Here is a 27,810-nt window from a genome sequence, read left to right as displayed (position 1 = left end):
GAGACGCCGCCAACGCCGATCCCATCTCGGGGGATCCAGGAGATCGCCTCCGGCACCCTGCCGGAGAGGGGAATCATCTCCCGGAGGACTCTACGCCGCCATGGTCGCCTCCGGTGTGATGTGTGAGTAGTCTACCCCTGGACTATGGGTCCATAGCAGTAGCTAGATGGTTGTCTTCTCCCCATTGTGCTATCATTGTCGGATCTTGTGAGCTGCCTAACATGATCAAGATCATCTATCTGTAATTCTATATGTTGCGTTTGTTGGGATCCGATGAATAGAGAATACTTGTTATGTTGATTATCAAAGTTATATCTATGTGTTTTTTATGATCTTGCATGCTCTCCGTTACTAGTAGATGCTCTGGCCAAGTAGATGCTTGTAACTCCAAGAGGGAGTATTTATGCTCGATAGTGGGTTCATGCCTGCATTGACACCTGGGACAGTGACGGAAAGTTCTAAGGTTGTGTTGTGCTATTGCCACTAGGGATAAAACATTGATGCTATGTCTAAGGATGTAGTTGTTGATTACATTACGCACCATACTTAATGCAATTGTCTGTTGCTTTGCAACTTAATACTGGAGGGGGTTCGGATGATAACCTGAAGGTGGACTTTTTAGGCATAGATGCAGTTGGATGGCGGTCTATGTACTTTGTCGTAATGCCCAATTAAATCTCACTATACTCATCATGATATGTATGTGCATGGTCATGCCCTCTTTATTTGTCAATTGCCCAACTGTAATTTGTTCACCCAACATGCTGTTTGTCTTATGGGAGAGACACCTCTAGTGAACTGTGGACCCCGGTCCAATTCTCTTTACTGAAATACAATCTACTGCAATACTGTTTTACTGTTTTCTGCAAACAATCATCTTCCACACAATACGGTTAATCCTTTGTTACAGCAAGCCGGTGAGATTGACAACCTCACTGTTTCGTTGGGACAAAGTACTTTGGTTGTGTTGTGCAGGTTCCACGTTGGCGCCGGAATCCCTGGTGTTGCGCCGCACTACATCCCGCCGCCATCAACCTTCAACGTGCTTCTTGGCTCCTCCTGGTTCGATAAACCTTGGTTTCTTTCTGAGGGAAAACTTGCTGCTGTGCGCATCATACCTTCCTCTTGGGGTTCCCAACGAACGTGTGAGTTACACGCCATCAGTGGCAACAGCACATCCATAACCTTAGAACTTTCTATCACTGTCCCAGATTCAATGGAGGCATGAACCCACTATCGAGCATAAATACTTGTGACGCACCGGAACCGGTACCATGAGGATTCCAGCGATCCCGCCGAAATCCGCACGATATCGATTCAGAGACGCCCTCTGACACGACGTGCGCGACAAATCACACACGTGATGCCAGAGGAATTAACACGAGCGGTAACATTACAACAGGATTACAATAGAGCCCACAAGAAACATATATATTACAACAAGGACTCCAACGAGTCAAGATACAAATATACAATACAAAGATCCAAATCATACAGAAGATCGAATATATCCGAGTACGGACAAGATACAAATTGGACTAAGAGTCCTGAAGATAACCAGTGGCGTCCATAACCCTGCCCAGGCCAAGCCGGAAGGGTAACCTTGCTAGCGTCGTCTTCATCGAACATATCTTCATACCTGCCCGGTTATATCCCGTAGAAGCAGCAATAAGTACGGGTTCGTACTTAACAAGACTTCAAGACGTATAAGCATTCGTCAACCAGTCGTCCTTTGTACTTGAGGCACGCAGGGGACTTAGAGGACGCAAGAGGAACGTCATAGGCAATATGGTGGGGTTAAGCGGCAGCGCGCAAGCACTAAAAACCTATAGAGACACTCTACAACATTCGTCTAAACAGAAAAGGTGAGAGAGCGCATATCTAACAGTTCTATACTCTGCAAACATAACACAGCCGGTGTGTTCCCCCCTCGCAAGGAAGTACTTACAAAGGCACTCACACGATTGTCAAGTTTTAACCAGTTATTATTTAAGTTGTTCTATATTACTATGCAAGTTAATAGTATTGAAACAACAGGTGTAAGTTGTCTATGGTCGAGTCATACAGCTCCAAGTCGTCCATAACCGCGGACACGGCTTATCGATAAGATTGTAACCCTGCAGGGGTGCCCAAATGTGCCCACACGCACGATCAACCCACTTACGACAGGTGGATATCACGACACGCACTCTCCTTCACTACAACAATGTCCAGGAAGCCACCTAACTAAGTTAAACCCGAATCAGAGTCCGGCCGACTCTCCGAGACGGACCTAGCTGTTGCGAGAACGGCTAAGAGGATCAGAGCCCACTAGAGGATGACCTCTTAACAATGCGGACCGCACCTACGAGCGTGCAAGAGACAACGGGGTTACAAGGCACTCACGGCTTCCCCAAAAGTAACATCATATCATCTGACCACAAAGAAACATGCTTGCACGCCCGGGAGAAACAAAACAAACATCCAAACTAGTTGTGGCCACTGGACAAATCTGTAGATTCCGGCAGTGGTCGAGGGGAGACCCGGTAAGCATACCCACGTGTGGTTAGAGCGCTCAGTCTCGGAACAGATAACAAGAACTCGGGGTCCTAAGATATTTAGGAAACACAAGTGAGCCGTCACAAAATGAGCAGCTGACCCACCGATGCCTCCGCTAAACAATTATCAACAACTAAAGTATCCATGATTCTTCCCAACATATAACCCGATAAGATAACAATAACGGTAACAAGATAAAACAGCACTAGCATGCACTACGACTCGCAAGGGCAGACTCGATAACCAAACAATAGCCGTAGGAGGTGGTGGTGGCAATATGGGATGCTTGAGGTAACAAGTGGAAAGGACATGTGACAAGAACGCAACTTAAGGATAGCATGAGGGAGAAGGCAAAATAAAATAGGTAAGCGACTTCTGCAGGGGCAGGAGTATAGGGGAAATGCTTGCCTGTTAAAGCTTGCCGAGGAACATCCGAAGAACTTGGCGTATCTCACCACACCACTTCGTGATCCTATCCGGGAAGAAGCAAATGCTGGAACAAACAACGTATGCAATCTTACTACTACGGAAGAAGAATCGGCATGCTCAAGATGATATGCATGACATGGCAACGATGGTGCAATGCAACTATCCATATTAATCGGAGTCGGAACCCCGGACACACAAATTAGGTTGGATTTGCATTTTCTATCGGCAAAGTTAAGTGTTGTATAGCATGGCATAACATGGCAGGGGTGAGCTACATCAATATTAAATGGAACCGGGACAACATTTATATAATATCCCACATATTCCATATGTTACATATTAGGTGGTAATGCAAACTAGCACGAAATTATATGATGCATGATGCAAACAGATGTATGGATGGCATATTCATGTTCCTCTCATTTTTCTGATCAATTTTCATATATAAAGTATTTTATTTCGAGTTACAGATTTAAAGATATGATTTTAGCAACATTTTGCAAATCAAAAATAAGAAAACAGAGAAAGGAGAGGGCCGGACCAGCTCTGGCCCACGAAAGGCGATGGTTAGCGGGCTGTTGCGCGCGGGCGATGGCTACGCCGGGAGAGACACGGGCCGAGGCCCAACAGGCGCCAGATCTGAGGAAACAAAAAAAATATTGGGGAGGGTTAATAGGCCTGTCAAAGGAATTGAACTCAGGATCTCACGAGAGAGCAATCAAGGAGTATTACCACTGCGTTGCTGGCTTGGATAATGGTATGAACATGACACGCAGATCTTTGTAGCCAGCCAAGGTGGAGAACTGGGACGGAAAACGTCCATGGATGAGCTCGGGTCGAGCACAGAACCCGCGATTTGGGATGAACCAAGTCGAGGCAGCTGACGGCGGAGGTGCGCCTCGCTTCAGGGAACTTGTATCGGGCGGTGAGGGAACCGGAGCATCACCGGAGAGGCGGCGGCGACGACCTGCATCGGCGGATGGACGGGGTCAACGATGGGAGAGCGGATTAGAGGAAGATCTGAAGGAAGAAGGGGTCCTTGAGATGCGGAAACTCACCATGAACGTGATGGAGTTCTCAGACGGGCCATCGGGGGACGGAGGCGGCCAGAATCGTCGCCGGAACACGGCGGCTGAAGGTGGCAATCCGCGAATTTGCCGCTGATTGGAAAGGTCCTGGGTCGATTACTTGCACACGGAGAAAGAGGACGATGCGGCGCATCTTCGGGTGGCTTCAAAACAGCGAGGGGTGGTCTGGAGTGGCGGCTCCATGGCGGGGAGGTGGAGGCAGACGTTTTGGGTTCTCTGTGTTCGTGAAGAAAAGGGACATGGATGGTAGAGAGGATGGCGGCGCGAGGGAGAAGAGGAGGAAGGGAGACTAGGGTTTGGTGCTCACAGGGGAATTTAAAGAGAGGGAAGGGAGTGGTTGGAGGAAGTGCTCGGTGGAGGCGAGGACCACAACACGCCATCTACGTGCTCTCTGTGGAGGAAGATGACAACGAACCAAAGAGAAAAGGAACGAAGGGGTACGGGCCAGGAAGGTGAGGTGGGCTTGGGCTGGCAGTGGTGTTGGGCTGCGGGGGAAGAGGGAAAGAGATGGGCCGAAGAGAGAGGCCAGGGAAGAGAGAGTGGCCCAGGGAGAGGGGTTAGATTTTATTTTTCTATTTCAAAATTGTTTTCCTCTTTGATTTTGAAAACTGATTTTGATAACAACTTTGAAAAAGCACACCAAAACAAGTCCAGTTTTAAAATGAAATTACAAAACTGATTTTGGAAGTTAGGGTTTGGTTAAAAGAAATAGAAGAGGAGGTTTTATTAAACCCATATGAGAGAGAAAAACAAAATAGCTAGGGTTTGTAAAAATAATTTTATTTTATTAGATAAAACATGAATGATATGATGCATGATACATGATGGTGCATAAAAGAAAACACACAAGCAAATCTAGTAGGGGGTTCTACCCGGGGCCGTTACAATCGACACCACTAACAAGGAACCTCGCCCCGAGGTTCCACGTCAAGCCAAGGGGGAGTTGGTTAAACTATCGAGTCTTCTTGTACCATGTTGACAAACACCCGACCTCGAGGTGGAACCTTCTTCAGGCGAAGTGTTGATCTTCTCGACACCACTAACAAAAGTTCTTGCTCCATGTTGATCGGGTGACACCACTAACAAGAAGTCGTGGTTCCGCTGTTGATGATGCGCTTTCGTCGGGATCCTCCTAAGATTGGACCTAATAGGATAGGGCAAAGATCGTCCAACCCGCGTCGAAACCTAAGACTCGGAGAAGCAGATAAGAGAAGATCCAAAACTCGCAAAGGTAAGAGGAGAAAGAATATAGGTAAGAAGAAAAATCAGAGCTAATCAGATCTATCCAACGAATTTTTTTGAAAATAGTTTTGACACTCTAAACTCAACGATCATTGGCAAGGTTATCCTACAGGCTGGACTAGTGGGGTACCGTCAACCTGAGCTCTGATACCAACTTGTGACGCCCCGGAACCGGTACCATGAGGATTCCAGCGATCCCGCCGAAATCCGCACGATATCGATTCAGAGACGCCCTCCGACATGACGTGCACGACAAATCACACACGTGATGCCAGAGGAATTAACACGAGCGGTAACATTACAACAGGATTACAATAGAGCCCACAAGAAACATATATATTACAACAAGGACTCCAACGAGTCAAGATACAAATATACAATACAAAGATCCAAATCATACAGAAGATCGAATATATCCGAGTACGGACAAGATACAAATTGGACTAAGAGTCCTGAAGATAACCAGTGGCGTCCATAACCCTACCCAGGCCAAGCCGGAAGGGTAACCTTGCTAGCGTCGTCTTCATCGAACATATCTTCATACCTGCCCGGTTATATCCCGTAGAAGCAACAATAAGTACGGGTTCGTACTTAACAAGACTTCAAGACGTATAAGCATTCGTCAACCAGTCGTCCTTTGTACTTGAGGCACGCAGGGGACTTAGAGGACGCAAGAGGAACGTCATAGGCAATATGGTGGGGTTAAGCGGCAGCGCGCAAGCACTAAAAACCTATAGAGACACTCTACAACATTCGTCTAAATAGAGAAGGTGAGAGAGCGCATATCTAACAGTTCTGTACTCTGCAAACATAACACAGCCGGTGTGTTCCCCCCTCGCAAGGAAGTACTTACAAAGGCACTCACACGATTGTCAAGTTTTAATCAGTTATTATTTAAGTTGTTCTATATTACTATGCAAGTTAATAGTATTGAAACAACAGGTGTAAGTTGTCTATGGTCGAGTCATACAGCTCCAAGTCGTCCATAACCGCGGACACGGCTTATCGATAAGATTGTAACCCTGCAGGGGTGCCCAAATATGCCCACACGCACGATCAACCCACTTACGACAGGTGGATATCACGACACGCACTCTCCTTCACTACAACAATGTCCAGGAAGCCACCTAACTAAGTTAAACCCGAATCAGAGTCCGGCCGACTCTCCGAGACGGACCTAGCTGTTGCGAGAACGGCTAAGAGGATCAGAGCCCACTAGAGGATGACCTCTTAGCAATGCGGACCACACCTACGAGCGTGCAAGAGACAACGGGGTTACAAGGCACTCACGGCTTCCCCAAAAGTAACATCATATCATCTGACCACAAAGAAACATGCTTGCACGCCCGGGAGAAACAAAACAAACATCCAAACTAGTTGTGGCCACTGGACAAAGCTGTAGATTCCGGCAGTGGTCGAGGGGAGACCCGGTAAGCATACCCACGTGTGGTTAGAGCGCTCAGTCTCGGAACAGAAAACAAGAAATCGGGGTCCTAAGATATTTAGGAAACACAAGTGAGCCGTCACAAAACGAGCAGCTGACCCACCGATGCCTCCGCTAAACAATTATCAACAACTAAAGTATCCATGATTCTTCCCAACATATAACCCGATAAGATAAAAATAACGGTAACAAGATAAAACAGCACTAGCATGCACTACGACTCGCAAGTGCAGACTCGATAACCAAACAATAGCCGTAGGAGGTGGTGGTGGCAATATGGGCTGCTTGAGGTAACAAGTGGAAAGGACACGTGACAAGAACGCAACTTAAGGATAGCATGAGGGAGAAGGCAAAATAAAATAGGTGAGCGACTTCTGCAGGGGCAGGAGTATAGGGGAAATGCTTGCCTGTTAAAGCTTGCCGAGGAACATCCGAAGAACTTGGCATATCTCACCACACCACTTCGTGATCCTATCCGGGAAGAAGCAAATGCTGGAACAAACAACGTATGCAATCTTACTACTACGGAAGAAGAATCGGCATGCTCAAGATGATATGCATGACATGGCAACGATGGTGCAATGCAACTATCCATATTAATCGGAGTCGGAACCCCGGACACACAAATTAGGTTGGAGTTGCATTTTCTATCGGCAAAGTTAAGTGTTGTATAGCATGGCATAACATGGCAGGGGTGAGCTACATCAATATTAAATGGAACCGGGACAACATTTATATAATATCCCACATATTCCATATGTTACATATTAGGTGGTAATGCAAACTAGCACGAAATTATATGATGCATGATGCAAACAGATGTATGGATGGCATATTCATGTTTCTCTCATTTTGCTGATCAATTTTCATATATAAAGTATTTTATTTCGAGTTACAGATTTAAAGATATGATTTTAGCAACATTTTGCAAATCAAAAATAAGAAAACAGAGAAAGGAGAGGGCCGGACCAGCTCTGGCCCACGAAAGGCGATGGTTAGCGGGCTGTTGCGCGCGGGCGATGGCTACGCCGGGAGAGACACGGGCCGAGGCCCAACAGGCGCCAGATCTGAGGAAACAAAAAAAATATTGGGGAGGGTTAATAGGCCTGTCAAAGGAATTGAACTCAGGATCTCACGAGAGAGCAATCAAGGAGTATTACCACTGCGCTGCTGGCTTGGATAATGGTATGAACATGGCACGCAGATCTTTGTAGCCAGCCAAGGTGGAGAACTGGGACGGAAAACGTCCATGGATGAGCTCGGGTCGAGCACAGAACCCGCGATTTGGGATGAACCAAGTCGAGGCAGCTGACGGCGGAGGTGCGCCTCGCTTCAGGGAACTTGTATCGGGCGGTGAGGGAACCGGAGCATCACCGGAGAGGCGGCAGCGATGACCTGCATCGGCGGATGGACGGGGTCAACGATGGGAGAGTGGATTAGAGGAAGATCTGAAGGAAGAAGGGGTCCTTGAGATGCGGAAACTCACCACGAACGTGATGGAGTTCTCAGACGGGCCATCGGGGGACGGAGGCGGCCAAAATCGTCGCCGGAACACGGCGGTCGAAGGTGGCAATCCGCGAATTTGCCGCTGATTGGAAAGGTCCTGGGTCGATTACTTGCACACGGAGAAAGAGGACGATGCGGCGCATCTTCGGGTGGCTTCAAAACAGCGAGGGGTGGTCTGGAGTGGCGGCTCCATGGCGGGGAGGTGGAGGCAGACGTTTTGGGTTCTCTGTGTACGTGAAGAAAAGGGACATGGATGGTAGAGAGGATGGCGGCGCGAGGGAGAAGAGGAGGAAGGGAGACTAGGGTTTGGTGCTCACAGGGGAATTTAAAGAGAGGGAAGGGAGTGGTTGGAGGAAGTGCTCGGTGGAGGGGAGGACCACAACACGCCATCTACGTGCTCTCTGTGGAGGAAGATGACAACGAACCAAAGAGAAAAGGAACGAAGGGGTACGGGCCAGGAAGGTGAGGTGGGCTTGGGCTGGCAGTGGTGTTGGGCTGCGGGGGAAGAGGGAAAGAGATGGGCCGAAGAGAGAGGCCAGGGAAGAGAGAGTGGCCCAGGGAGAGGGGTTACATTTTATTTTTCTATTTCAAAATTGTTTTCCTCTTTGATTTTGAAAACTGATTTTGATAACAACTTTGAAAAAGCACACCAAAACAAGTCCAGCTTTAAAATGAAATTACAAAACTGATTTTGGAAGTTAGGGTTTGGTTAAAAGAAATAGAAGAGGAGGTTTTATTAAAACCATATGAGAGAGAAAAACAAAATAGCTAGGGTTTGTAAAAATAATTTTATTTTATTAGATAAAACATGAATGATATGATGCATGATACATGATGATGCATAAAAGAAAACGCACAAGCAAATCTAGTAGGGGGTTCTACCCGGGGCCGTTACAATACTCCCTCTTGGAGTCACAAGTATCAACTTGGCCAGAGCCTCTACTAGCAACGGAGAGCATGCAAGATCATAAACAACACATATATGATAGATCAATAATCAACTTGACATAGTATTCCATATTCATCGGATCCCAACAAACGCAACATGTAGCATTACAAATAGACGATCTTGATCATGATAGGCAATTCACAAGATCGAAACATGATAGCACAAGAGGAGAAGACAACCATCTAGCTACTGCTATGGACCCATAGTCCAAGGATGAACTACTCACACATCAGTCCGGAGGCGATTGATGCGTGTAGTTGACACGTCCGTTGGGAACCCCAAGAGGAAGGTGTGATGCGCACAGCGGCAAGTTTCCCTCAGTAAGAAACCAAGGTTTAATTGAACCAGTAGGAGTCAAGAAGCACGTTGAAGGTTGATGGCGGCGGGGATGTAGTGCGGCGCAACACCAGAGATTCCGGCGCCAACGTGGAACCTGCACAACACAAACCAAGTACTTTGCCCCAACGAAACAGCGAGGTTGTCAATCTCACCGGCTTGCTGTAACAAAGGATTAGATGTATAGTGTGGATGATGATTGTTTGCGTAAAACAAGTGGAACAAGATTGCGAGATTGTATTTCAGTATAGAGAATTGGACCGGGGTCCACAGTTCACTAGAGGTGTCTCTCCCATAAGATAAACAGCATGTTGGGTGAACAAATTACAGTTGGGCAATTGACAAATAAAGAAGGCATGACCATGCACATACATATTATGATGAGTACTGTGAGATTTAATTGGGCATTACGACAAAGTACATAGACCGCTATCCAGCATGCATCTATGCCTAAAAAGTCCACCTTCAGGTTATCATCCGAACCCCCTCCAGTATTAAGTTGCTAACAACAGACAATTGCATTAAGTATTGCGCGTAATGTAATCAGTGACTACATCCTCGAACATAGCACCAATGTTTTATCCCTAGTGGCAACAGCACATCCATAATCTTAGAGGTTCTTGTCACTCCTCCAGATTCACGGAGACATGAACCCACTATCGAGCATAAATACTCCCTCTTGGAGTTACTAGCATCAACTTGGCCAGAGCATCTACTAATAACGGAGAGCATGCAAGATCATAAATAACACATAGACATGAATTGATAATCAACATAACATAGTATTCTCTATTCATCGGATCCCAACAAACGCAACATATAGAATTACAGATAGATGATCTTGATCATGTTCGCCAGCTCACAAGACCCGACAATTAAGCACAATGGGGAGAAGACAACCTTCTAGCTACTGCTATGGACCCATAGTCCAGGGGTAGACTACTCACTCATCACTCCGGAGGCGACCATGGCGGCGTAGAGTCCTCCGGGAGATGATTCCCCTCTCCGGCAGGGTGCCGGAGGCGATCTCCTGAATCCCCCGAGATGGGATTGGCGGCGGCGGCGTCTCTGGAAGGTTTTCCGTATCGTGGCTCTCGGTACTGGGGGTTTCGCGACGGAGGCTTTAAGTAGGCGGAAGGGCAGGTCAGGGGGCCACACGAGGGCCCCACACTACAGGTCGGCGCGGCCAGGACCTGGGCCGCGCCGCCCTATGGTGTGGCCACCTCGTGGCCCCACTTCGTCTCCTCTTCGGTCTTCTGGAAGCTTCGTGGCAAAATAGGACCCTAGGCGTTGATTTCGTCCAATTCCGAGAATATTTCGTTACTAGGATTTCTGAAACCAAAAACAGCAGAAAACAGCAACTGGCACTTCGGCATCTTGTTAATAGGTTAGTTCCAGAATATGACATAAAGTGTGCATAAAACATGTAAATATCATCAATAATGTGGCATGGAACACAAGAAATTATCGATACGTCGGAGACGTATCAGCATCCCCAAGCTTAGTTCTGCTCGCCCCGAGCAGGTAAAACGATAACAAAGATAATTTCTGGAGTGACATGCCATCATAACCTTGATCATACTATTTGTAAACAAATGTAATGAATGCAGCGATCAAAATAATGTATATGACATGAGTAAACAAGTGAATCATATAGCAAAGACTTTTCATGAATAGTACTTCAAGACAAGCATCAATAAGTCTTGCATAAGAGTTAACTCATAAAGCAATAATTCAAAGTAAAAGCATTGAAGCAACACAAAGGAAGATTAAGTTTCAGCGGTTGCTTTCAACTTGTAACATGTATATCTCATGGATATTGTCAACATAGAGTAATATAATAAGTGCAATATGCAAGTATGTAGGAATCAATGCACAGTTCACACAAGTGTTTGCTTCTTGGGGTGGAGAGAAATAGGTGAACTGACTCAACATAAAAGTAAAAGAATGGTCCTTCAAAGAGGAAAGCATCGATTGCTATATTTTTGCTAGAGCTTTTATTTTGAAAACATGAAACAATTTTGTCAACGATAGTAATAAAGCATATGAGTTATGTAAATTATATCTTACAAGTTGCAAGCCTCATGCATAGTATACTAATAGTGCCCGCACCTTGTCCTAATTAGCTTGGACTACCGGATCATCACAATACACATGTTTTAACCAAGTGTCACAATGGGGTACCTCCATGCCGCCTGTACAAAGGTCTAAGGAGAAAGCTCGCATTTTGGATTTCTCGCTTTTGATTATTCTCAACTTAGACATCCATACCGGGACAACATGGACAACAGATAATGGACTCCTCTTTAATGCATAAGCATGTGGCAACAATTATTATTCTCATATGAGATTGAGGATATATGTCCAAAACTGAAACTTCCACCATGAATCATGGCTTTAGTTAGCGGCCCAATGTTCTTCTCTAACAATATGCATGCTTAACCATAAGGTGGTAGATCTCCCTTACTTCAGACAAGACGGACATGCATAGCAACTCACATGATATTCAACAAAGAATAGTTGATGGCGTCCCCAGAAACATGGTTATCGCACAACAAGCAACTTAATAAGAGATAAAGTGCATAAGTACATATTCAATACCACAATAGTTTTTAAGCTATTTGTCCCATGAGCTATATATTGTAAAGGTGAAGAGTGAAAATTTAAAGGTAGCACTCAAGCAATTTACTTTGGAATGGCGGAGAAATACCATGTAGTAGGTAGGTATGGTGGACACAAATGGCATAGTGGTTGGCTCAAGGATTTTGGATGCATGAGAAGTATTCCCTCTCGATACAAGGTTTAGGCTAGCAAGGTTATTTGAAACAAACACAAGGATGAACCGGTGCAGCAAAACTCACATAAAAGACATATTGAAAACATTATAAGACTCTACACCGTCTTCCTTGTTATTCAAACTCAATACTAGAAATTATCTAGACCTTAGAGAGACCAAATATGCAAACCAAATTAGCAAGCTCTAGGTGTTTCTTCATTAATGGGTGCAAAGTATAGGATGCAAGAGCTTAAACATGAGCACAACAATTGCCAAGTATCAAATTATCCAAGACATTTTAGAATTACTACATGTAGCATTTTCCAATTCCAACCATATAGGCGAAGAGGCGGCATCAGAAGGTCGAAGGGGCGCTGACACTATAGGGGGGCGCGGGCCCCCCTTGGCCGCGCCGGCCTATGGTTTGGTGGGCCTGTGCCCCCTCTCTGGCGGTTCTCGTGTGTTCTGGATGCTTCCGGGCAAAATAGGAACCTGGGCGTTGATTTCGTACAATTCCGAGAATATTTCTTTACTAGGATTTCTGAAACCAAAAACAGCAGAAACAAAGAATCGGCACTTCGGCATCTTGTTAATAGGTTAGTTCCAGAAAATGCACGAATATGACATAAAGTGTGCATAAAACATGTAAATATCATCAATAATGTGGCATGGAACACAAGAAATTATCGATACGTCGGAGACGTATCAGCGATCATGGTGATGTACAGTCCTCCGGGAGATGATTCCCCTCTCCGGCAGGGTGCCGGAGGCAATCTCCTGAATCCCCCGAGATGGGATTGGCGGCGGTGGCGTCTCTGGAACTTTTCTCGTATCGTGGCTCTCGGTAATAGGGTTTTCGTGACGGAGAGAATAAATAGGCGAAGAGGCAGAGTCGGGAGAGGCTCGAGGGGCCCACACCCTAGGGCGGCGCACCCCCCACCTTGGCAGCGCCGCCAGGCGGTGTGGGGCCACCTCGACTCTTCTTCGTTTCCTCTTCGGACTTCTGGAAGGCTCCGTGGAAAATAAGACCCTGAGCTTTTGTTTCGTCCAATTCCGAGAATATTTCCTGTGTAGGATTTCTGAAACCAAAAACAGCAGAAAACAGGAACTGGCGCTTCGGCATATTGTTAATAGGTTAGTGCCAGAAAATGCATAATAATGATATAAAGTGTATATAAAACATGTGAGTATTGTCATAAAACTAGCATGGAACATAAGAAATTATAGATACGTTTGAGACGTATCAATGAGTAAAAACATATGAGTGATTTTACATCATGATTAATATGTACAAAATCAGATGTCCTGTGCTCTAAAAGAGTTAGGAGCATATACCAGAATGATTCATGTGATGATCATTGGACAAACAGTAAGAATATCCATGTGTGCTTTAGAAGAACCAAGGATATATATAGTTTTGTATGGGTAATGATAAACAAATCGCTATAAGGTGTTGCACCGATATTAGTTTGGTCACATATAAAAATAAAATTTCAATCTCAATTAGGCTAAGTGTTGTTTTAAAGGTAGCACCATGAGCTAGAAGATGTCTATGCTAGATTTAGATGAATTCTAAATATTGTGACGGATTCTATAAAAGAAGGCAGAGTATGTCATTGTTTTGATAATGATTGAGGATGTTAAGTCGAGAAGTTCTTTGAGAACTTGGTGTACTTCCGATAGTGTCAGAACTTTGAAGCTATATTGTGTGTGACAATATTAGTGACATATTTCAGACCGCGGAATTAAGGTTCCACCAGACGACCAAACATATTTAATGCCGACTCATTTGGAAAATGAGTGATGCGTTGAGACGCAAATAAATTGCAAAATACATACGTTTCTGAGCGTGTCAGATCCGTTGAATAAAACCTCGCCCGTGAGCAAAACATGATAAGCACCAGAAGTCCAAGGTTTTATATCTTTACAAATGTGAGCCAGATTATTGACTCTAGTGCAAGTGGGAGACTGTTGGAGATATTCCCAAGAGGCAATAATAAAATGGTTATTATATATCTTTATGTTTATGATAAATGTTTGCATACCATGCAATAATCGTATTAACCGAAACATTGATACATGTGTTTTATGTAAACAACAAGGAGTCCCTAGTAAGCCTCTTGTATAACTAGCTTGTTGATTAATAGATGATCATAGTTTCATGATCATGAACATTGGATGTTATTAATAACAAGGTTATATGGCATTACATGAATGATATAATGGACACACCCATATAAGCGTAGCATAAGATCACGTCATTAAGTTCAATTTGCTATAAGCTTTCGATACATAGTTACCTAGTCCTTCGACCATGAGATCATGTAAATCACTTATACCGGAAGGGTACTTTGATTACATCAAACGCCCCACTGCGTAAATGGGTGGTTATAAAGGTGGGATTAAGTATTCGGAAAGTATGAGTTGAGGCATATGGATCAAGAGTGGGATTTGTCCATCCCGATGACGGATAGATATACTCTGGGCCCTCTCGGTGGAATGTCGTCTGATTAGCTTGCAAGCATGTGACTGGTTCACAAGAGATGATATGCCACGGTACGAGTAAAGAGTACTTGTCGGCGACGAGGTTGAACGAGGTATGGAGATACCGATGATCAAACCTCGGACAAGTAAAATACCGCGTGACAAAGGGAATCGGTATCGTATGTAAATGGTTCAATCGATCACTAAGTTATCGTTGAATGTGTGGGAGCCATTATGGATCTCTAGGTCCCGCTATTGGTTATTGGTCGGAGAGGAGTCTCGACCATGTCTGCATAGTTCACGAACCGTAGGGTGACACACTTAAGGTTTGATGTCGTTTTAAGTAGATATGGAATATGGAATGGAGTTCGAATTTTGTTTGGAGTCTTGGATGGGATCCAGGACATCACGAGGAGGTCCGGAATGGTCCGGAGAATAAGATTCATATATAGGAAGTCACTTTCCAAGTTTAGAAAATGATCCGGTGCATTTATGGAAGGCGCTAGAATGTTCTAGAACCTTCCAGATGAAATCACCATGGAAGGTGGAGTCCCGGTTGGACTCCACCAAACCCAACCAGCCAACCAAGTGGGAGGGTGGAGTCCATGGAGGACTCCACCTCCTTGGCCGGCCAACAAGGGGGGAAGGGGAGAGTCCCTGTCCCTCTAGGTTTCGTCCATAAGGCAGTTTTTAAATTGGGGTCTTATTCGAAGACTTTGGGCAAACCCTTGGGGTTCCACCTATATAATGAGGAGGAGAGGGAGGGGGCTGCCCAAGCCTTGGCCGCACCACCTAGGGCACCCTGGCCGGCGCCCTAGCCACTGATAACCCACAAGTATAGGGGATCGCAATAGTCTTCGCGGGTAGTAAAACCCAATTTATTGATTCGACACAAGGGGAGACAAAGAATACTTGAAAGCCTTTACAGCGGAGTTGTCAATTCAGCTGCACCTGGAAACAGACTTGCTCGCAAGAGTTTATCAGTAGTAACAGTTTTATAGCAGTAGCAGTAGTGAAATAACAAAGCACGAGTAACACGCACGGCAAAGTGATTATAGTAAACAGCAGGATTAAAATACTGTAGGCACAGGGATGGATGACGGGCGTTGCATGGATGAGAGAAACTCATGTAACAATCAAAGCAGGGCATTTGCAGATAATAATAAAACGGTGTCCAAGTACAAAGCAATCAATATGCATGTGTTCCATATATAGTCGTACGTGCTCGCAATGAGAAACTTGCACAACATCTTTTGTCCTACCAGCCGGTGGCAGCCGGGCCTCTAGGGAATCTACTGGATATTAAGGTACTCTTTTTAATAGAGTACCGGAGCGAAGCATTAACACTCCGTGAACACATGTGATCCTCACATCACTACCATCCCCTCCGGTTGTCCCGATTTCTGTCACTTCGGGGCCTTTGGTTCCGGACAGCGACATGTGTATACAACTTGCAGGTAAGATCATAAAACAATGCATATCATGATGAAACAATAACATGTTCAGATCTGAGATCATGGCACTCGGGCCCTAGTGACAAGCATTAAGCATAACAAGTTGCAACAATATAATCAAAGTACCAATTACGGACACTAGGCACTATGCCCTAACAATCTTATGCTATTACATGACCAATCTCATCCAATCCCTACCATCCCCTTCAGCCTACAGCGGGGGAATTACTCACACATGGATGGGGGAAACATTGCTGGTCGATGGAGAGGCGTCGGTGGTGATGATGGCGATGATCTCCTCCAATTCCCCGTCCCGGCGGAGTGCCAGGACAGCGACTTCTGGCCCCCGAGACGGAGTTTCGCGATGTGGCGGCGTACTGGAGGGTTTCTGGCGACTTCGACTTCTCCTCGTGATTTTTAGATCGAACCCTTTAAGTAGTCCAGAGGGGGGGCGTCGGAGGCCAGCCGAGGGGGCCACACACTAGGGCGGCACGCCCCCCTGGGCCGCGCCGGCCTGGTGTGTGGGGCCCTCGGGCCTCCACCTGGCTTGCCCTTCTGGCTCCCCAAGTCTTCTGGTAAAATAGGCCCATTGATATAAATTCCGAGGATTTTCCCGAAAGTTGAATTTCTGCACAAAAACAAGACACCAGAGCAATTCTGCTGAAAACAGCGTTAGTCCGTGTTAGTTGTATCCAAAATACACAAATTAGAGGCAAAACAATAGCAAAAGTGTTCGGGAAAGTAGATACGTTTCGGACGTATCAACTCCCCCCAAGCTTAGCTTATTGCTTGTCCTCAAGCAATTCAGTTAACAACTGAGTGCGATAAAAGAACTTTCACGAACACATTTGCTCATATGATGTAAATATTCTCATGATATGGCTAACACTTAGGCAGTTCATAATAAGATACATGCAAATAAGATCATCTAATAGCTATGTCAATCATGGAAAGGTACCAACAATTAATAATAAGCATCATGAATCATGTCTATAAGCAGGATTGCAATGTTCATAAAAGGGTATGATAAAGTGGTATCTCGCTTGCCCGAATTTGAACAGCAAAACATAAATGCCCAGGCACCTCTGAGGTTCATAGAAAGACTAGAAATAGAGATTGTCAAAGATTAAAGCATCAAAGTTATACCACAGTCAATCATATTTTGGGACAAGCATATTGTACTAAGAATGACAGTTGTGCTCTCAAGAAAGTGTTCAAAGAAAGGATGGAGACACAACATAAAAGTAAAAGATTGACCCTTCGCAGAGGGAATCAGGGATTAACATGCGCTAGAGCTTTTAATTTTTAAAATAGGAGTAAAGTCATTTTGAGAGGTGTTTGTTGTTGTCAACGAATGGTAATGGGTACACCAACTACCCTGCCAACCGGACTTTCAAGAGCGGCTCCCATGAAGGACGTTATCTCTACCAGCAAGGTAGATCATCCCTCTTCTCTTTTGTTTACACACGTATTTTAGTTTTATTATGGGCGACACTCCCCCCAACCTTTGCTTACACAAGCCATGGCTAACCGAATCCTCGGGTGCCTTCCATCAATCTCATACCATGGAGGAGTGTCTATTTGCAAAATTAAGTTGCTTACTGATAAATCAGAGCAAAACTTGTGAAGAGAATTATTAATGAAGTTATTAGCTGGGGCTGGGCATCCCGTTGCCAGCTCTTATTATGAAAGTCCGTCAAAAGCAAATGACAAGGTCGAAAGATAAACAGCACATACTTCCTCATGAGCTATAAAACATTAACACAAATTGAGAAGCATTTTGAAGGTTTTAAAGGTAGCGCATGAGAATTTACTTGGAATGGTTTGAAATGCCATGCATAGGTATTTATGGTGGACACTTTGGAACAACTTGGTTTCAGGGGTTTGGAAGCACGAGCAGCGTTCACGCTCAGTACAAGTGAAGGCTAGCAATAGACTAGGGAGCGACAATCAAGAGAACGGTAACTGTCATAATCATGCTTACGGCAAAATAAATTAACGGAGGCATAAAAGTGATACAAGAACTCTGAAGCAATGTAAATCATCGAGGCTTAATTGACTTTTGTTCAGTCATATGCATGCGTGAGCATGTGCCAAGTCGATTTAAATGAATTATTCAGAGGAGGATACCACAATGTCATACCTATTTATGAATAAAACAATGCAAGCAAACATCCATGACATGCTACTCATATTAATAAATTGGAGCTAAACATGAGAGATTATGAACTACTAGACTTTCTTAAATAACATATACCTCACATGAACCAACTAAGCATGCTCACATGGATGAGTATATGTACAAAAATGAAACAAATAGAGTTCATACCAGCCTCTCACCACAATCCAATTGTCGTAGATCGTCATTATTGCCTTTCACTTGTGTAGCTTGGATAATATGAAATGAAAACCACGCTCCAGCCACCGAGGACCATTGAACTCATAGTGAACTTTACAAACCAAAGAAGAACAACAAATATTTTTGGTGTTTTCGAATTGGAAACAAGAACAAAAGGAAACAAGCTAACAAAGCAAAATCTTTTTGGATTTTCTTATAGCAAACCAACGATGGCAAATAAGCAAAACAAATGCAAGAAACCAAAATAAACAAATGGTGAAGAGAAACAATAGAAATATTTTTGGTCTTTTTATGTTTTAAGAAAGAAACAAAGCAAAAAACAAGAAATGGTAAAGTAGAAAAGTCACATAAACACAAAGCAGCAGAAATTCGTCAAACTTGACAGCAGTACAGTACTCGATTTTTAAGAAATTCTTCCACTGCTCAAATAAAAAAGTGTTCAACTAATGAAAGTTAGATAATAACCTGGGGAACATGCACAAAAATTGGCTTCGCAAAATATCGTTCTGGCTATTTTTAAGAATTTTTTCGGTAGCAGTCCAGAATCTGTTTTCAGGTAGCACTTCCCCAAATATCATCTCCCTCTCATTAGAAAACCACTCAAAGAAACTAAACAAGTATATACAAGTATCCAGCAACCATAATATGCAAAGAATGAGTGATTCCGGTATACCTCCCCCCAAGGTTAGGCTTTTGGCCTAAGTGGAGTTCAATCCCATGGTGCCCATGAAGTAGCACCTCCGTAGTACGACGAAGATGGATCATATTCCGGGTATGTGCTAGAAGAAGCACCCGGATACGTGACGGTGTAGTCGTAGGAGGGCTCAGCGTCCTCGGAGTCATGCTGCTGGTGGAAGCCTTGTATCTTCATTTTCTCCTCCACCTCCTCCTTAGAGCGCGACCATGGTTCCCTGTCAATACTGAACAAATCTGGCTGTGGCAAAGGGATTTCCTTCTCATCCCCGTCAGCAAACAACATTCTATAGACCAAATTATCTGAAATAGAATCAGCGGTAACAAATTGATGGCTCTTCATAGCAGCAATATCAAGCCTTATAGGAGTTAATGGCACATCAGTAGGATCAAGAGGAAGTTCTAGATATGCTAAAATGCGTGATGCAATAATTCCTCCAAAAATAGGCCCCCTGTTAGACAAGCGGTGAGCAATAAGAGAACCAAGATGATAAGGTGTCTCTCCAGTAAGTGCAGCAATTAAGAAAGCAAGATGGTAGCTAGAAATATTGCTAGTGTTCTCCCTACCAAGAACGCTAGTAGCAATGTAATAGGCAAAATACTTAATGGCGGGGAGTTGGATGTTTCTTATCTTGCCACGCTGAATGGTGCGACAATCATCATTGGTGATCCCTCGATAGAGCTCCAACAAGACCCTGGGGTTGTCCTCAATCTTCCTTGCTGTACCTACAGGGGCAATACCCAATGGAACACAAAAATTCTTCCAATTTCATAGTAATAGGATCACCATAAATCTTGAATGCAACCGTCGGGCCATAGTGCTTGTTGTTGAACTTGAAGCTCTCAACAAAGATTTTGGTGATCATGAAGTATTGCTCCCCTTCATCTCCCACGTAGGCGGTTAAGCCCGCCTTGTTAACGAGGGTCAAGAAATCATCCAGCAACCCTGCATTACTCAAAAAGTTATAACATGGGAAAGATGAAGCGTTAGGAACTCCATTGTCTTCTTCGGGTTCGAAACTTGGCGCGATGACATCCTCATTGTAGGATCGCTGGAATCGGGTGGCGGTCCTAGAGGGCCTTCCGGTGCTCGTCGTCTCTCTCTCAAACACTTCTCCAAAGTTGACATTATCCATCTTCCTTTTCTGAAATCTTCAACAAACAATATAAAATTTGATTTGGTGACATATAATTGAGGGGAAGTACTATAGGAACTTGCTACAGTACTAAGCATGCATCAAAACTAGTTTATACAACTTAGAACAAGCATGCAAGCTCACTAAACATGTTACCTACAGCAGCAAAATATTCAAGATATACTCAACCAAACAAGATTCTACTTGGATAATCAGAGGAGTCACATACCGGAGAGCAAATGTGCCAAATTTCAGACAGAAATCTGGGCTGAGCAAAGAGATCGAGAAATCCTGAGCTCTTGAGCAAAAACGCGAGTGAGAGAAAGCTGGTGTTGATTTTTTCGGGAGAGAGAAGAGTGTGGGAGGAAGAGATGCTGAAGTGGGGCAAGGGGGAGCCCACACACCAGGGTGGCGCGTCCCCCTTGCTGGCCGCGCCGGCCTATGGGGTGCTACCCTGGGGTGCCCCACTGGTCATCCCCAGGTGCTCCCAGGTGCATTTTCGAAAAATAGGACCAACGGTATAATTTTTGTGAATTTTTGAAAACTTTGAAAAATGCACATTTCTGGGTATTAAGTTTATTATTACTGAACAGGAATTTTTTTGAAATCTCTAATTAACTAAGGAACTTTGCAAATCAAAGGCCCTACAGCAAGTAAAGCAAGTGGAGGAAGAAAGAGATGTTGTTTACCTCCTCTATGCATATAAAAAGTATTTGTTAACAAGGTTGATCAAGTCTTGCCACCAAATAAATTTTACATAGCATAAGAAGAAATAAACCTCAAATCAATCATGTTACCTTGAATTGTATTGATATGGATCCAATCATAAGATTTTGATATCCTTCTTTAGGCTCATATATAGGACAATCGATAGCTCCAACTTTGATAGTTCTCACATTAGAAATAGTATTAACTCCACATACTTTATCAATCCTCTTGGGGAAATAAACGGTATGCTCCTTATCATCAACATTGAAAGTAACTTTCCTTTATTGCAATCAATAACAGCCCCTGCGGTGTTAAGAAAAGGTCTCCCAAGAATGATAGACATATTATCATCTTCAGGCATTTCCAACACAACAAAATCAGTTAATATCAAGCAGTTGTTAGTAACTTGAACAGGAACATCCTCACATATACCAACAGGAATAGCAGTAGATTTATCAGCCATTTGCAAAGATATATCAGTAGGTATCAACTTATCTAAGTAAAGTCTCTTGTAAAGAGAAAAAGGCATAACACTAACACCGGCTCCCAAATCACATAGAGCAGTTCTAACATAATTATTCTTAATAGAACAAGGAATAGTAGGTATACATGGGTCGCCCAACTTCTTTGGAACTTTGCCATTGAAAGAGTAATTAGCAAGCATAGTGGAAATCTCCTCATTGGGGATTTTCCTTTTGTTAGTGACAATATCTTTCATATACTTTGAATAAGGAGGCAATTTAATAGCATCAGTCAAAGGGATTTGCAAGAATAAAGGTTTCATCCAATCACAAAATTTATTATAGTGTTCTTCTTCCTTTGATTTAAGTTTCTTAGCAGGAAAAGGCATTTGCTTTTGAACCCAAGGTTCCCTTTCATTACCATGTTTCTTAGCAATAAAATCTTCTTTATTATACTTTTTATTTTTAGCATGCTTTTCAGGTTCATCTTCAACCTCTTCTTTATCAGAAGCATCATTCTTATCATTATCATTATCATTATCATGTTCATTACCACTTTCAGTTTCAGCATCGGAAATAGAAATAATATTAGGATCATTAACAGGTTCATAGGATTCTACAACATTTTTATGTTTCTTCTTATTTTTCTTAGAAGGAGCACTAGTTTCAATTCGTTGAGAATCTTGTTCAACTCTTTTGGGATGCCCTTCAGGATATAGAGGATCCTGGGTAGAGACACCGCCTCTAGTTGTTACTTCATAAGCATGTTTCTCTTTAGAATTATTTTTTAACAGGTCATTTTGCACTTTAGTGAGTTGATCAATTTGAGTTTGAACCATTTGAAAATGTTTAACAAGCATCTTAACATCATTGGAGGTTCTCTCCACAATATCATGCAAATTGCTAATAGCTTGATAATTTTCCATTAGATGATTCTCTACTCTCATATTAAAATTTTCTTGCTTAACAATATAATTATCAAACTCATCTAAGCATTGCGCAGGAGGTTTCGAATATGGAATATCTTCCCTAGTAAAGCGTTGAAGGGAGTTTACCTCAATCATGGATGAAGGGGGAATTATCTCACATATATCTTCTATGGGAGGTAAGTTCTTCACATCTTCGGATTTAATACCTTTCTGCTTAAGAGACTTCTTGGCTTCCCTCATATCTTCATCATTCAATTTAATTAAACCCCTCTTCTTCAATATTGGTGTTGGAGTTGGTTCAGGTGTAGTCCAATCATCGTGATTCCGGCCTATTTTAGCCAATAATTCTTGACTTAAATGCCTGGAGTTCTTTTCCTGAAAACACAACCAGCACAACTATCCAAATATGCTCTAGACTCAACGGTTAGTCCACTATAGAATATATCAAGTAAATCATGCTTTTCCAAATCATGTCTAGGTCGAGCTCTGATAAGAGAACAAAATCTTGCCCAAGCTTCAGGCAATTTCTCTCCATCTTCCTGGTCAAAGCTATAAATTTTCTGTAAAGCAACATGTTGAGCACTAGCGGGAAAGTATTTCCGAAAGAAAACATCAAGCAAATCACCTGGACTTTTAATAGAACCAGGAGGCAAATTATTATACCAAGTTTTAGCATCATCCTTTAATGAGAAAGGAAAAATTTTAGCAACGAAATAAGTATGCGTCTTGACATCATTAGAAAACAGGCTACTCATAGAAGAAAGTTCATTCATGTGTTCTACAGCACTTTCTTTTTCAGTACCACAAAAGGGTGTTTTCTCAACAATAGCTATATGAGATAGATCAAGAGAAAAATCATAATCTTTATCCTTAATGCATATAGGAGATGTGGCAAATTTAGGATCAGGAGATAGCTTATGTCTAACAGTATATTGTGCGAGAAACTTTTTAATTTTTCTTGCATCAGTAGTAGCATTGCATCTATTAATAAAATCATCATTAAGCTCCACATAATCCTCATCAGGATCGTCACTAGAATAATCAAGTTCAGGTGAATTAACAGGTGTAGCAGCATTAGGAGTTTCAGTATTTTCAATTTGTCTAGACCTAGCAATAGTAGCATCTAGAAAGGATCCCAATGAACCACTATCATCAAGCACAGCAGAAACATTATCAATATTATGAGAGTTTTCAGATTCAGCAGAAGTACCAGCAAGTGAAGCTTGCGGCGGTGAAACAAGTTGACTTATCACAGATGGTGAATCAAGAGTAGCAGAGGTACTCAGAGTTGTACCTTTTCTTGTAGTGGATGGTAATATGGCGACTTTAGGATCGCGAGGTTTACCCATGATGGAGAATTTGCAGCGAACAATATCAATCCAAGTGAACTTCCAAATAAAGCTATGCTCCCCGGCAACGGCGCCAGAAAACAGTCTTGATAACCCACAAGTATAGGGAGGCGCAATAGTCTTCGTGGGTAGTAAAACCCAATTTATTGATTCGACACAAGGGGAGACAAAGAATACTTGAAAGCCTTAACAGCGGAGTTGTCAATTCAGCTGCACCTGGAAACAGACTTGCTCGCAAGAGTTTATCGATAACAGTTTTATAGCAGATGTGATAGTGAAATAACAGCAGCAGAGTAACACAGACAGCAGTAGTGATTATAGTAAACAACATGATTAAAATACTGTAGGCACAGGGATGGATGACGGGCGTTGCATGGATGAGAGAAACTCATGTAACAATCAAAGCAGGGCATTTGCAGATAATAATAAAACGGTGTCCAAGTACAAAGCAATCAATAGGCATGTGTTCCATATATAGTCGTACGTGCTCGCAATGAGAAACTTGCACAACATCTTTTGTCCTACCAGCCGGTGGCAGCCGGGCCTCTAGGGAATCTACTGGATATTAAGGTACTCCTTTTAATAGAGTACCGGAGCAAAGCATTAACACTCCGTGAACACATGTGATCCTCACATCACTACCATCCCCTCCGGTTGTCCCGATTTCTGTCACTTCGGGGCCTTTGGTTCCGGACAGCGACATGTGTATACAACTTGCAGGTAAGATCATAAAACAATGCATATCATGATGAAACAATAACATGTTCAGATCTGAGATCATGGCACTCGAGCCCTAGTGACAAGCATTAAGCATAACAAGTTGCAACAATATCATCAAAGTACCAATTACGGACACTAGGCACTATGCCCTAACAATCTTATGCTATTACATGACCAATCTCATCCAATCCCTACCATCCCCTTCAGCCTACAGCGGGGGAATTACTCACACATGGATGGGGGAAACATTGCTGGTCGATGGAGAGGCGTCGGTGGTGATGATGGCGATGATCTCCTCCAATTCCCCGTCCCGGCGGAGTGCCAGAACAGCGACTTCTGGCCCCCGAGACGGAGTTTCGCGATGTGGCGGCGTACTGGAGGGTTTGTGGCGACTTCGACTTCTCCTCGCGATTTTTAGATCGAACCCTTTAAGTAGTCCAGAGGGGGGCGTCGGAGGCCAGCCGAGGGGGCCACACACTAGGGCGGCGCCCCCCCTGGGCCGCGCCGGCCTGGTGTGTGCGGCCCTCGGGCCTCCACCTGGCTTGCCCTTCTGGCTCCCCAAGTCTTCTGATAAAATAGGCCCATTGATATAAATTCCGAGGATTTTCCCGAAAGTTGAATTTCTGCACAAAAACAAGACACCAGAGCAATTCTGCTGAAAACAGCGTTAGTCCGTGTTAGTTGTATCCAAAATACACAAATTAGAGGCAAAACAATAGCAAAAGTGTTCGGGAAAGTAGATACGTTTTGGAAGTATCAGCCACCCCCTCTCTCCAAACCCTAGCACACCTCCCTCCTCCACCTCTCTCCCGTAGTGCTTACGGTGAAGCTCTGCCGGAGATCTCCACCGCCACCGACACCACGCCGTCGTGCTATCGGGATTCCGAGGAGGATCTACTACTTCCGCTGCCCGTTGGAACGGGGAGAAGGACGTTGTCATCAACACAATACGTGTGACCAAGTATGGAGGTGCTGCCCGACTGTGGCACCGTCAAGATCTTGTACACGCTTTTGAAAGCGGCAAGTGATCAACTACATCAACAACGAGATCTAATCTTGTAGGCTTTGGAAATCTTCGAGGGTTAGTCTCATGATCTTCTCGTTGCTCCCATCTTCTAGATTGCATCTTGGCTTGGTTTCGTTCTTGCGGTAGGAATTTTTTTGTTTTCTATGCTACGAATCTCATCAGCCGGCGATTCTATTGGGCTCAAAAATTTGCCGACGTCGTTTGGGGCGCGCCGGTGCGAGACCTTTTCACTGCAGATCCCCAAAACGCTATCGGGACCGCTATCAGGGCCGCCGACAGAGATGATGTAAGTGCTGGAAAAACATCACTAGTCTTACCTAGAGTGCTGCAGTTAGAGGAAGGGCAGAGCGGCAGGCACAACGACGAAGGAGATCCACCATCCTTTGCCGGGTCTGCAGGAAAGGGCGGCGGCGTCTGGATCGTTGAAGCAGCGCCATATCGCAGGTAGAGGAGGAGGTGATGCAACGGGAGACATACCGCAGCGTGCTGTCTACTGTTGGCTTCTTTTCCTGTAGACAGTGTTGGGACTCCAAGAGTAGAGGTTTGTAGAACAGCAGCAAGTTTTCCCTTAAGTGGATCACCCAAGGTTTATCGAACTCAGGGAGGAAGAGGTCAAAGATATCCCTCTCAAGCAACCCTGCAATCACGATACAAGAAGTCTCTTGTGTCCCCAACACACCTAATACACTTGTCAGATGTATAGGTGCACTAGTTCGGCGAAGAGATGGTGAGATGCAAGTAATATGGATGAATATGAGTGGTAATAGCAATCTGAAATAAATATGGCAGCAAGTAAACATGTAGCAGAACAGTAAACAAACGGTGTTTCGATGCTTAGAAACAAGGCCTAGGGATCATACTTTCACTAGTGGACACTCTCAACATTGATCACATAATAAAACTACTCTACACTCTCTTGTTGGATGACAAACACCATTAATTGTGTAGGGCTACCAGAGCACCTCAATGCCGGAGTTAACAAGCTCCACAACATTCGATGTTCATATTTAAGTAACCTTAGAGTGCATGATAGACCAACGCAATTATACCGAGTACTAACATAGCATGCACACCGTCACCGACAGACTATGAAAGGAGGAATAGATCACATCAATACTATCATAGTAATAGTTAACTTCATAATCTACAAGAGATCACAATCATAACCTACACCAAGTACTTCATGATGCACACACTGTCAACATTACATCATGGAGGAGGAATAGACTACTTTAATAACATCACTAGAGTAACACATAGATGATATTCAACTAGATCACAAAGAGAGAGATGAACCACATAGCTACGGTAGAGCCCTCAGCCCCAGGGGAGAATTAATCCCTCCTCATCATGGAGACAGCGATGGCGGTGGAGATGTCTTCCGGGGGCAATTCCCCGTCCCAATAGGGTGCCGGAACAGAGACTTATGTCCCCCAAATTGGAGTTTCGCGATGGCGGTGGCTCTGGAAGGGTTTCTGGTGTTTCGTCAATCCGTGTCGAAGATTTAGGTCAGGACGGCTTAAATAGGCGAAGAGTCGGAGTCGGAGGGGCCACGGGGCCTCCTCACACTAGGGGGGCGCACCCCCTGGGCCGCGCCACCACCACGTGTGGGGCCCCCATGGCTCCCCTCTGGTCCCTCTTCAGTGCTCTGGAAGCTTCCGGGGAAAATAAGATATTGGGCGTTGATTTCGTCCAATTCCGAGAATATTTCCTATGTAAGATTTCTGAAAACAAAAACAGCAGAAAACTGGAACTGGCACTTCGGCATCTCGTTAATAGGTTAGTTCCGGAAAACGCATAAAATCATCATAAAGTGTGAACAAAACATGTAGGTATTGTCATAAAACAAGCATGGAACATCAAAAATTATAGATACGTTGGAGACGTATAAGCATCCCCAAGCTTAGTTCCTACTCGTCCTCGAGTAGGTAAACGATAACAAAGATAATTTCTGAAGTGACATGCTACCAACATAATCTTAATCATACTATTGTAAAGCATATGAGATGAATGAAGTGATTCAAAGCAATGGTAAAGATAATGACTAAACAATCGAATCATATAGCAAAGACTTTTCATAAATAGTACTTTCAGGACAAGCATCAATAAGACTTGCATAGGAGTTAACTCATAAAGCAATAGATTCATAGTAGAAAGCTTTGAAGCAACACAAAGGAAGATA

General features: G+C 43.9%; 1 long non-coding RNA gene across 1 annotated transcript; it reads right to left on the bottom strand.

The window, feature by feature from the left end:
* Positions 1-1,404: 1,404 nt before the first annotated feature.
* Positions 1,405-3,038, bottom strand: LOC139830872 (uncharacterized). Its single transcript, XR_011744378.1, has 2 exons — positions 2,947-3,038; positions 1,405-1,639 (listed from the first exon to the last, which is right to left on the bottom strand). It is a non-coding gene; the product is annotated as an uncharacterized lncRNA (long non-coding RNA).
* Positions 3,039-27,810: the final 24,772 nt, after the last annotated feature.

Source organism: Lolium perenne, chromosome 4 (genome assembly GCF_019359855.2).
Source record: "Lolium perenne isolate Kyuss_39 chromosome 4, Kyuss_2.0, whole genome shotgun sequence".
In the NCBI taxonomy this organism is placed as follows: domain Eukaryota; kingdom Viridiplantae; phylum Streptophyta; class Magnoliopsida; order Poales; family Poaceae; genus Lolium; species Lolium perenne.
The sequence above is the reverse complement of the archived record's forward strand: the minus strand, read 5'-3'. Positions and strand labels throughout refer to the sequence as shown.